Here is a 12,514-nt window from a genome sequence, read left to right on the forward strand (position 1 = left end):
AAGGGGTGTGGTTGCCTCTGCCGGGGGGCCTTAAAGGTCCAAGCACCAGGCGTCGGCTCAACCCCCAGGATCCCCTTTTCCCCGGACGCGTCGTTGTCGTCGATCGTCTGCTCTTCACCGTTAACGTGATTGACGAGCCTTTCTCCTTTTATCAAGTTCACTTTTCGGAAGTGCCAGTCAAGCTTGAATAAAGATCCTTTTGAAGCCGCACTCCAAGCGGTGCATTGTGAGACGCCGCAAGTGCACCGCGAGAGCTCTGCACGTGCACGAAAGCGAGCGGCAACGCGGTGGAGAGAAGGGAAAACGCTCGCTGCTTACACCCCAGTTTCTCTTTTTCTGCCAGAGATGGCGCTGCCTGTCAAGAGCAGCAGCGCCGCTAAGCGTTGCTTGGGAAGCCTATATAAGCGCGTCAAAGCGTGGTCAATTTCGTCTTGATGAAGATTAGTCTCTTATCAAAACGTCCACCAATAAATAAATAAATAACTAAAAAATATATATATATATATATATATATATATATATATATATATATATATATATAGAAACTATCACATGTACAACATCATTTTACAGTATTACAGCACTCATTTTGTTAAGCTCATAGTGTAAAAAGAACGGCTCATAATATTTACAGATAAATCGACCGCGAGCGCAGTCAGTAAAGCTGTGTTTACAACGCGCATCCCGACACCCGCATGTACACGTTGACGTATTGATAAAACGTGTATTTACCTCTTTAAGTTCTTTCAGAGTAGTTTTTCCAGAAGAATCTCGGATGATAGAGCTGAAGGAACCACCAACCAGAGCCAAAGCAATAGCGAGTGCAAAAGACATGTTCACTTTACGATAACGTGTCATAAACAAGCAAATACGCTCTAGCAGCAAAGAGGCAGGCGTGGCGTATTTAAAGCAAACAAAATATGTGACGAAAACGTCTTTGCTATTGTTTATAGAGACACCAACATCCCTACGTAATAGGTGGTATTACCTCAATCGCAAACAACGATTTCACAATACATTTGTCTTCGTCTAACCTATAGCCGGGTGCTCGGCGCTATTAAGATAACTTCACAGGTGCTATATACTTATGCTACACACTTTATGAATTTCAAAAGTACAAATGCATCCAATAGGCGCCACTGCCTCAAAGGTGCGCAATTCATTTTTTAGAACATTGCTGACCATCATAGAAAGTTTCCAAACACCCAATGTGAGATCGAGGGTGCAATTTTTTCAGGGAGAATGATGATTAAAAACGAATAAATGTGTTCACCACGAATAATACCGGTTGTAACGCTGACTACAAGTATAAACGACGCAGAAACCAGCGTTGAGCTGTCACGCCATACTGCAAGGAGGGCAGAGGTTTGTGGGTAGCCGATATAATTAAAAAATAAACAGCGCGAAAGACAGAGCTCCAGTAAAAGAACGTCACAGACGAAAGCGCTCTTTTTCTACTGGTCGTCTGTATTCTGCGCTGCCTTAAAGACGATAGTCTTCTTGGTATACTTGAACGCAGAAATTTTGTTCTGTCTGTACTTCTCTTCAGAAAAAGTTTATTTCATCGTAGGACGCTACGAACACTAGCAAACAGTGTCCGTACAACAAGAACATGTCTGTCTGTCTGTCACACGATTAGAGATGGATCGCTCAGGAGCGAGCCGGATCTTTTGAGCGGCTCTTTTCAAAGAACAAGTGATCCGCGGCTCAGTAAATGTGAGCGGCGGTTCTTTAGGAGACGGCTCATTGAGCCAATCTAGCGGCTCACTGAGCCAAGTGAACCAACTGAGCGATGGCGGCTACGGTTTTCCGGTACTCTTTCGCTCACTGAGCGGCGGTTCACTGAGCCACTGAGCCGAGTGAGCCAAGTGAGCAAACTGTACGACGGCGGCGGCGATTTTTTCTCGTTTCTTGATAGGCGTCTCTGTCTCGCTCACTGAGCGGTAGTTCGCTCTCGCTCAGTGAGCCGTGCTGAACCTTTGGTTTAACCGATTGAACCGCTCCGCTTTAGTTCGCGTTCCGTGAGAGAAGTACGCTGGGCTTCTGAGTGCGGCTTTCACGCCACCTATTGGCGTGAAACCTATATTGGATATATTACACGAGTGTACATTGGGAGATACCAGCTTTTAGCCATGGTATCCCCTAAAATGTTTTTCTTTCAGAAATAAATCTGTATTGCATTGTACTTAATGTTGTGCTTGAGAGCCTTACTTATACCTTGAATACTCTAAAATGTAGCTCGCTTGAAACTGTGTCAAGACTTATGCAGCGTGTCTCCTCACATTTCAGTCTATAAAATCGAATTCGATGCTGGCCAAGTACAAGGCGTTCTGAACAGTGTAAAAAAGAAGTACAGCTAAGGGACGTGTAAAGAGGTTTTCCAGCATCCTCATCGCCGAAGATGTTCCATTTTGTGCCAGCAAATTTGTAAATTTCACTAGTATACCCTACCGTCTTCCATCCTTGGCTACGTTTCCCATCTCTTGGTACCCATTCTCTCGCTTTATCTCAATGTCGGTTCTGTGGTTCGCATTATGTAAATCTGCCACATCCGTTTATTTCTTTCTATGTTAACTAGAATGTTAGCGTCCCATGTTTTACTTTTGATCCACTACGCTGTCGCTGCTTTCCTATCTCTCAATGTTACATCTATCATGAAATTTTACGTTAACGCATTAGCATTAAAGCCATTTGTGGAAGAAAAATTAGTGCTTGCCCCTTGTGCCACTGTTTGCAGAAAACCAGAAATACCACTGCACAACCGTTGCCGTGTCACGATTGACAAGCCGACAGTCATGAATGGCTGCGCACCTGGTAGGGCTCCGCCTGGTGGCCGACTGACTCGATGGCGCTGCAGCAGCTGCAGTTTGCCTGGCTCCCTTTGCATCCACTTGCTCTGCCTTTTGAGCCATCGGGAATCCAATTCGCTTCAGGCACCACAGTGAGCGACTACTAATGACGTATTTACACATCATCAGAATTAGTAACGTGTACCCATATTTGTTTAGTTTCGGTTTGTGGCGTAGGCGCATTACGCTTCAAAGTGTTGCTCGCATCGTCATTGTTGCAATGCGCATGTAAACTCTCCTTCTGCTTGTGTTTCTTGCATGATAGCACATAAGACCGAAATGCGCCTGCTGGCAAAGAAACTATGCTGTTCTGTTGTTGACGTTTCAATCAGAGACACGCAGCAGCGTAGACAATTATTCCACATGCAGCTGTCTCTGAAGACATTTTAGGCTTTGACTTGTGCCGCTTCGTACTCCACTACAAGACGACATGCTGAACCTTTCATAAAATAAAGAAAGCAAAATTTTAAGAAACTTTAGAAATAATGGCTTTGTGAGTAACACTGAACTTTGCAGACCTAGAGCAACGCCATGTTATTCCAACAGCAAGCTGATTCCCCGACTTTCATTAGAAAAATTTCGCGCTGAAATTCTTGGTTTGTGTACATACTGACGGCTGCAATCTACCTGGAAGTTTGCCACGTTGATAAACCGCCACTTTACTTAAATTGATTGTGTCTAGAATATCACAAAGCTCACAGACGCGCACACGCTACAGAAACGCACACTGAATAACGGAATGGTTCAAAAAAGATGGCTGATCCCTCTGTCATAGGAATCGGTATAACACGAAAGTCAAAGGTTTCGTCACAGAAGTAGTTGATTATTGCATTGGTATATGAGAGCTTGTACAATGTCTACTGTTGTTTGGTAGATAATGTTACAGGTAGCTTGTTTAATAACTATTCACAATGCACAGCGCAGGGTGGACAAGATGGCGACAATCCAGCAACAACCAGCAAGCGACGTCGTCTTCCTCTTTCATACAGCAACGCTGTCTGGTATCATAATCCCCCGGCGGTGGAAGCACCGTCTCGGTGCTTAATCTACACAGATGTGGTCGAAGGAGGGTAATAAGGCTTGAGCCGAGACACGTGAACGATGTCACTCGTAGCTGACGATGACGTCGTTGGATCGGCTGGGATGATCTCATAAGTGACGTCAGTCACCTGGCGAACGACACGGTATGGTCCAGTGTACCGTGACAGCAGTTTCTCAGAAAGCCCCACACGCCGAGTGGGTGACCAGAGAAGCACAAGAGAACCCGGGGAAAAGTGCACGTCTCTATGACGACAATCATAGAGCTGTCTTTGGTGCTCCTGCGAAGCTTCTAGGCGGTTACGGGCGAGTTGGCGCGCGTGGTCGGCGCGGGCGATGGCTTCGGCGGCATATTCGGTGGCGGAGGGCAGCAAAGTGTCCAAGGGTAGCGCGGGTTCTCGTCCGTATAGGAGATAGAATGGCGAGTAGCCGGCAGTGTCGTGACGCGAGGAATTGTAGGCGAACGTCACATATGGCAAATGAATGTCCCAGTCATGGTGATCAGCCGCAACGTATTTCGCGAGCATGTCGGTTATGGTCCTGTTGAGGCGCTCCGTGAGACCGTTTGTCTGTGGATGGTACGAAGTTGTAAACTTGTGCTTGGTATTGCAAGACCGCAGGATTTCTTCAACGACAGCTGAGAGGAAGGTGCGGCCACGGTCAGTGAGAAGTTGGCGTGGGGCTCCGTGCACTAAAATTATGTCGTACAACAGAAAGTCCGCAACCTCGGTAGCGCAACTCGTCGGAAGTGCTCGTGCGATAGCGTACCGCGTCGCGTAGTCTGTGGCGACAGCAATCCATTTATTTCCGGAGCTGGAGAGTGGGAAAGGGCCAAGCAGGTCGAGACCGACTCGAAAAAAAGGTTCAGCGGGAACCTCGATCGGCTGAAGGCAGCCAGCTGGAAGGGCAGACGGCTTTTTGCGGCGCTGGCAGGGCTCACAAGCGGCGACATAGCGTCGAACAGAACGGGCAAGTCCAGGCCAAAAAAACCGACGACGTACACGGTCGTATGTGCGGGAAACGCCCAAGTGGCCCGCCAAGGGAGCGTCATGAAGTTGGTGAAGGACAGTCGAACGCAGATGTGCCGGTATGACGGGAAGTAAGTCGGAGCCGAGTGGATCGAGGTTGCGGTGGTATAGGATCCCGTCTTTGACGAGATACATTCGTAGAGGCGCGCCACGAGGTGCTGACTCAAGTTGGTCAATGATGGCTCGTAAAGATGCATCCCGGCGTTGCTCTTCGCCAATTTTGAGCAGCTGCGACACGGAAAAAACGTCTGCGATGGTGTCAGTATCGGCTGCTTCCTCCACAGGATAAAGGGATAAACAATCCGCATCCTGATGCAATCGCCCTGTTTTATACGTTACAGAGAACGTGTATTCTTGCAGGCGTAGCGCCCAGCGAGCAAGTCGTCCTGTGGGATCCTTGAGTGAGGCTAGCCAGCAGAGCGCGTGATGATCGGTGACGACACGGAATGGGCGCCCGTATAAGTATGGACGAAACTTTGCGACTGCCCACACAAGAGCGAGGCACTCGCGCTCCGTAATTGAATAGTTGCGCTCGGCGGGAGAGAGCAGTCGGCTTGCATAGGCTATAACACGGTCGTGTCCACGCGTTGGTGTTGCAGTAACATTGCTCCTATGCCGTGCCCACTGGCGTCAGTGCGGACCTCGGTTGAAGCTGATGGGTCAAAGTGGGCCAAGACTGGCGGAGTGGTAAGCAGGGTCGTAAGTTGAGAAAAGGATGAGGCTTGATCAGGGCCCCAGTAAAAAGGGGCGTCTTTCTTCAAGAGGTCAGTGAGGGGGCGTGCAATGGTCGCAAAGTCCTTAACAGAGCGTCGGAAATAGGAGCACAGCCCCACAAAACTTCGAACATCCTTTGGGGACCTCGGAACAGGAAAGTTTGTAACGGCGCGAATTTTCTCAGGATCTGGTCGCACGCCTGTGGCATCGACGAGGTGGCCAAGCACGGTGATTTGACGACGAGCAAAGTGGCATTTGGAGGAGTTCAATTGATGTCCGGCTCTACGGAAAACGTCAAGAATTGCCTCTAAACGATCGAGATGCGAGTCGAATGTGGGTGAAAAAACAATAACGTCGTCGAGATAACACAAGCAGGTGGACCATTTGAACCCTTGGAGCAATGAGTCCATCATTCTTTCGAAGGTGGCCGGCGCATTACAGAGACCGAAGGGCATCACCTTGACTGATAAAGACCATCAGGAGTGACGAATGCGGTCTTCTCGCGGTCCATCTCATCGACGGCTATCTGCCAGTAACCAGACCGAAGGTCGATAGTTGAAAAATAAGTAGCACCATATAGGCAGTCTAGGCGTCGTCGATGCGGGGCAAAGGATAAACATCTTTTTTTGTAATCTTGTTGAGGTGCCGATAATCTACACAAAAGCGCCATGTTCCATCCTTCTTTTTGACAAGGACGACGGGAGAAGCCCAGGGGCTGCACGAGGGCTCGATAATGTCTTTCGTGAGCATCTTCTGGACTTCCTGCTGTATTACTGTACGCTCCGACGCGGAAACACGATAGGGACGCCTGTGAATTGGATTCGCATCGCCAGTATTGATGCGATACGTAACGACGGTCGTTTGGCTTAAGGACGTACTGGCAAAATCAAAAATGTCGCGATAGCGCTCCAGAACGTGGTAGAGAGCTTCAGCTTGATCTGACGTGAGGTCTGATGAAACCATCCGTTTAATGTCGACGCCCGAGGAAGATGATGTAGTTGACCCACGGGCTGAGCTGCAGCAATCATCCACTCTGAAGGGCTCGACATGGTGGTCCTGAAGAGCGGTAATTTGGGCCAGAGAGATTTGCCTCTCCTTTCCGATCCGACCGACCCACCTCAAAGTCGTCTCAGCTGCACCGATTTCATACGCCTCCCGCCGAACTCCGTTACACACGTCGACTTACCCCGCACCTCCACCAATAATGTTACAGGTAGCTTGTTTAATAACTATTCACAATGCACAGCGCAGGGTGGACAAGATGGCGACAATCCAGCAACAACCCGCAAGCGACGTCGTCTTCCTCTTTCATACAGCAGCGCTGTCTGGCATCAATATAGCACCGCGTCATGTGGACGCACTCACGTTGACGCCTAGTGGCACATCTCCATACCGACGACTAACGCCCATGACCATGATTTAACCCTTGTGGTAGCTGAAGTTCTTAACATATGCGTGGACTCCGCATATGGTGAATCTCGTGCAAAGATGACATCGACAAGCAGAAAATAAACAATGATACTCAATATGCACTCCTTCAAAGTGTCCTGAAACGCGAAGAGAAACGCTATGCGCGTCGTGTCTTCCCTCTAGTCTGGTCATCAATTTTCCAGGGCAAGCGGGGAACGCGGTGCGACAGCCAGGCGAACGTCGTAGAGCTGTTTTTCGATATGGATGGATGCTGTGAGCGAGGCTGGGGCGAAAGCGACCACCTCGCGGTGTGTTTTTAAAGCGTTGACAAAATTACACTTCTATTGCAAACGCGCCGAATGGGACGCTCGTAGCAACGGCGCGTTTTCTTTTTTCGAGCCTGGTGGCACACATCACCACCCCGTTATAAAGCGGACGCTCATAGCATCCATTCATCCATAGAAAAGCACTGCGAGAGGAAAGTGTGAAATATAAAAGGCGCGTTCATGTAACCTCCGCCATGTGCTTGGTGGTAGATTAGTGGGCTAAACACGCGCCAGCCATCGTCGCAGAACGAGAGGTCATGGGCTCGACTCCTGTCAAGGGAACTTTTTCCTACTGTTCTTTTTACAGCGAAAGCTGTAATGAGATCATTTCACCGGCCGTTTTTGGCGCCGTAGTTGTCCGCCGCCGCCGCCGCCGGTGTCCGTAACCAGTATCGCTCGAAATAAGAAAAAAAAACGAAATAAGAAAAAAATTCCAGGATGGAACGAGGTTCGAACCTGGGCCCTCTGCGTGGGAGCCCAGTATTCAACCTCTGAGCCATACCGGTGCTTGAAACTGCTTTGCAAAAAGGTCCTATACAGGCTTCATGTCGGGAAGGAACCACATTAGCATATGCAATATAGCGTCGTAGAAGAGTAAAATAAGCACCAAGCGTCGCACAACGCGAATTCTGTAACCAGGCGTCACACAATCCGAATTGCGCAACGAGTAGCTTGTTGAATGCTTCCAACCCATTACAAAGGGATCTGCCATAATTCTTCGTCGTCATCAGGCACAGCATCAACAAAGTGCGCATAATGCCTTACATGCGTTAAGCAGGTATTACGGCTCTCCGTAGAATGATGAAAAATGGCACAGTGCCTGCTGCCCTACTTCTCAAAAATGACAATGATTTATAGCGTAGTGGGTTCCTCGCAAGTGCACTTGTATTGGTTGCCAAGGAAGCCCATAAGCGCATGATCCATTTACTCGGGGTCTCAGTAAAATTACAATGATTTAGAGCGTGGTGGGTTCCTCGCAAGTGCACTTGTATTGGTTACCAAGGAAGCCCATAAGCGCATGATCCATTTCCTCGGGGTCTCAGTAAAATTAGAATGATTTATAGCGTAGTGCGTTCCTCGCAAGTGCACTTGTATTGGCTGCCAAGGAAGCCCATAAGCGCATGATCCATTTCCTCGGCGTCTCAGTAAAGTTCTTCGCCCCCCCCCGGACTCTCTCCCACGTCAACGTATGTTATACAGCATGACGGGAGAGGGAAATAGCGACCGGGCGTCACCCAATGCAAATTGCATAACTGGTGGGCCGGTTCCAACCCATTACAAAGGGTTGAGCCATAATTCTTCATCGTCATCAGTCGTCGCGTCAACAAAGTGCACATAATGCCTTACAGCCGTGTAGCTGGTGCCTCGCTTCTCCGCAGAATGGCGAATAATGGCTTAGTAGGTGCTTCCCAACTTCACAAAAATTGTGATTTATGGCGTAGTGGGTACCTTTCTAGTGTACTTGTATTGTAGCCCCAAGAGAGCTTACAACGGCTCTAGAAACGCCGCTCTTCCAGCTTTCGCTGTGACTGTGCTGCGGTTTCAGCGCAGGCCTGGCGTTTTTTCTTTGCCATCTGATGGCGTTCATTTTGCTGACGTATTTCCGTGACGGAAATACGTCATGGAAGTCTTGGTGGACCCCGGCAGAAAACACTTTCGTGTTATAAGAGCCTAAGACTTTTTACAGCGAAAGCTGTTATGAGATCATTTCACCGGCCGTTTTTGGCGCCGTAGTTGTCCGCCGCCGCCGCCGCCGGTGTCCGTAACCACTATCGCACGAAATAAGAAAAAAAACGAAATAAGAAAAAAATTCCAGGATGGAACGAGGTTCGAACCTGAGCCCTCCGCGTGGGAGCCCAGTATTCAACCTCTGAGCCATGCCGGTGCTTGAAACTGCTTTGCAAAAAGGTCCTATACAGGCTTCATGTCGGGAAGGAGCCACAATAACATGTGCGATATAGCGTGGTAGAAGACTAAAATAAACACCGAGCGTCGCACAACGCGAATTCTGTAATCAGGCGTCACACAATGCGAATTGCGCAACGAGAAGGTTGTTGAATGCTTCCAACCCATTACAGAGGGCTCCGCCATAATTCTTCATCGTCATCAGGCACAGCATCAACAAAGTGCGCATAATGCCTTACATGCGTTTAGCAGGTACCACGGCTCTCCGTAAAATGACGAAAAATGGCATAATGCCTGCTTTCCTACTTCTCAAAAATTACATTGATTTATAGCATAGTGGGTTCCTCGCAAGTACACTTGTATTAGTTGCCAAGGAAGCCCATAAGCGCATGATCAATTTCCTCGGGGTCTCAGTAAAGTTCTTCGCCCCCCCCCCACCTCTCTCTCCCACGTCAACGTATGTTATACATCATGGCGGGAGAGGGACAAATTACATAACTGGTGGGCCGTTTAAAGCTTCCAACCCATTACAAAGGGTTGAGCCATAATTCTTCATCGTCATCAGTCGTCGCATCAACAAAGTGCATATAATGCTTACAGACGTGTAGCTTACAACGGTGCTTACACGTGTAGCTGCTTAGACGTGTAGCTTACAACGGTGCTTTAGAAACGCCGCTCTTCCAGCTTTCGCTGTGACTGTGCTGCGGTTTCAGCGCAGACCTGGCGTTTTTTCTTAATGTATAATCCGATTAAAATCGCACTGTTCGTGCTGACGCACTTTCGCGCACGCTGGATAGCTGCATTTGATGAAGGAAATGTTGCCACCCCTGTCTCCCTCTCACTCACTGTGTTAAGCAAACAGGACACCTCAGTAAATGAACACCAGCATTATTACCCTATTTATTTTCGACGGATCAATACTGTGGTTGATTTTCGGAATGTCCCATCACTTCAGCCAAGCTTCATATGAATTCCTACCCGCTATTATTAGCAGCTTTCGTGTCCTTAGTGACATTTGCCTGCGTACTGCAAACTAAGTTACATACTCCAATCGACGCTGGCATGAAGACAGTCACAACAGCTGTTTTTTTTTTACAGCGGAGCTGTTATGCTTTTCGTCATGCCGTTACGCGTTCGCAATAACCATCACCCCCATGAATGGCCTTTACCTCTCTAGCGCGTGCAAGGCAATAACTCGGCCGGCACGCACTCTCTTAGTTCCCTTCATCTTCTACTTCGCTCCCCGATCATGTGCGCCCAACGCGCGCTCTTTCGCAGCGTCGATTTCTCCGGCGTTCAAATTGCAATAACTTGGATGGGCGAGAGAACGAGTACAGACACACAAAAAAGGAGTGAGAAACACAAAAAGATATAAAGAAAGAGAAAAAGCGGTATCGAGAAAAAGAAACGGATTAAACAGAAAAAAGACAGGAAGGCAGAGAAAGAAGTACGCAGAGAGAGAAAGAGATAGAAAGAAACAGACAAAATAGAGGTATAAAAAACAAAGCACGACAGAAAGAAAAAAAGGCGAGAAAGACACAGAAAGAGAGAAAAGAGAGAGAGAGAAACAGATGGAAAGAAAGAGGAAGCGAGAAATATAGTGAGGGCAGAAAGAAACTGTAAAAAAGATAGAAAGAGGGAGAAAGAGATAAAAAGAAATTGACAGAGAGAAAAACAAAGAAAGGTAAAGAAACAGAGACAACAAAAGGATAGCAAAAAACAGAGAGAAAAAAAATAGCGATGAAGAAAGAAAGATAAAAATAAAGAGAAAGAGGAAGGCCGCCCAGCTCGGCTGTTTCTTCAGGTTCTTGGCCAATCCCCCAGCGTGGGTGTGTGCCAGAGTTTAGAGGATCTACTCTACCTACCCTTCACGCTTGACACCACTTGTGCGCAGTTACATTTTAAATGCGAAGCATTTTTTAGTGAACTTCTACGACTTTGAGCGTATCTATCTATCTATCCAGCCGCCTACGACTTACTGCTCTCCTGACCGTTTCGTTAATAGGATGTACACCAAAATTGGTATGGCATAATATGGCTTTACGATGAACATAAATAACAGGCCATGACATGAAAATCATGATATCCACGTCATGAACGGCGTCATTTACATGCCACTGTCTTGGTGCTCTTGCGGCCGTTTCGTTAATTTTATATATACGAAAATTGGTATGGCGTGACAAGAATGTATTACGAGTATAAGTGACAGGTCCAAACGTGGAAATCATAACACATGTCATGTACAGCATGACTTTCATGCCACGCTCATGGTGCGCTGGCGGCCGTTTCTCTAGCTTGATATACAGCAAAATTGGTATTGCACGACGTGACTGTGTGACGAACACAAACAACAGGTGGTAACATGAAAATCATGACACGCATGTCATGCACAGCATGACTTACGTGCCACGTTAATGGTGCGCTGGCGGCCGTTTCGCTAGCTTGATCGACACAAAATTGGTATTGCGTGACGTGACTACGTGACGAACACAAATAACAGGAGTTCGAAATTAAAATCACGACACGCATGTCATGTGCAGCATAACGTACGTGCCACGCTCATGGTGCGCTGGCGGCCGTTTTTCTAGCTTAATATACAGCAAAATTGGTATTGCGCGACGTGACTGTGCGACGAACACAAATAACAGGTAGTAACACGAAAACCATGACACGCGTGTCATGCACAACATGACTTACGTGCCACGCTCATGCTGCGCTGGCGGCCATTTCGCTAGCTTGATCGACATCAATACTGGTATTGCGTGACATGACTATATGACGAACACAAATAACAGAATGGATGGATGAAAAAACTTTATTGAGGTCCAATAGTTCGTCCTAGTTTCCTAGCCCGAAGCGGGCCGCTGCCACGTTGGGACCGAAAGACCTAGCTTTTCGGCCGCTTCGCGGGCCCGTTGGACTGCCCATAATTATCCCTCTGATGTTGGACTGCGCAGAGCTGAGTCCCACCGTTCTTCAGTGTTTTCCTTGTCGCTGCGTACCGTAATGGCCTGTGCTCTATTTAGTTTACTGTGCGGAGGGGGAAGGACCTGCGTCCTAGGTAGAAGTGCTTGGTTAGCTCGTTGTGAGTGAGGAGGTGATCCCTGCATTCTGGACACCTCAGCATCTTCTTGCATTGTGGCTGCATGGTTGGCAAGTCCTCGTGCAGCATTGTGGGCAGATTCGTTGAGTTAACATGAAAATCATGACACGCATGTCATGTACAGCAGGACTTCCGTGCAAC

Source organism: Rhipicephalus sanguineus, chromosome 9, assembly GCF_013339695.2.
Source record: "Rhipicephalus sanguineus isolate Rsan-2018 chromosome 9, BIME_Rsan_1.4, whole genome shotgun sequence".
Classification (NCBI taxonomy): Eukaryota; Metazoa; Arthropoda; class Arachnida; order Ixodida; family Ixodidae; genus Rhipicephalus; species Rhipicephalus sanguineus.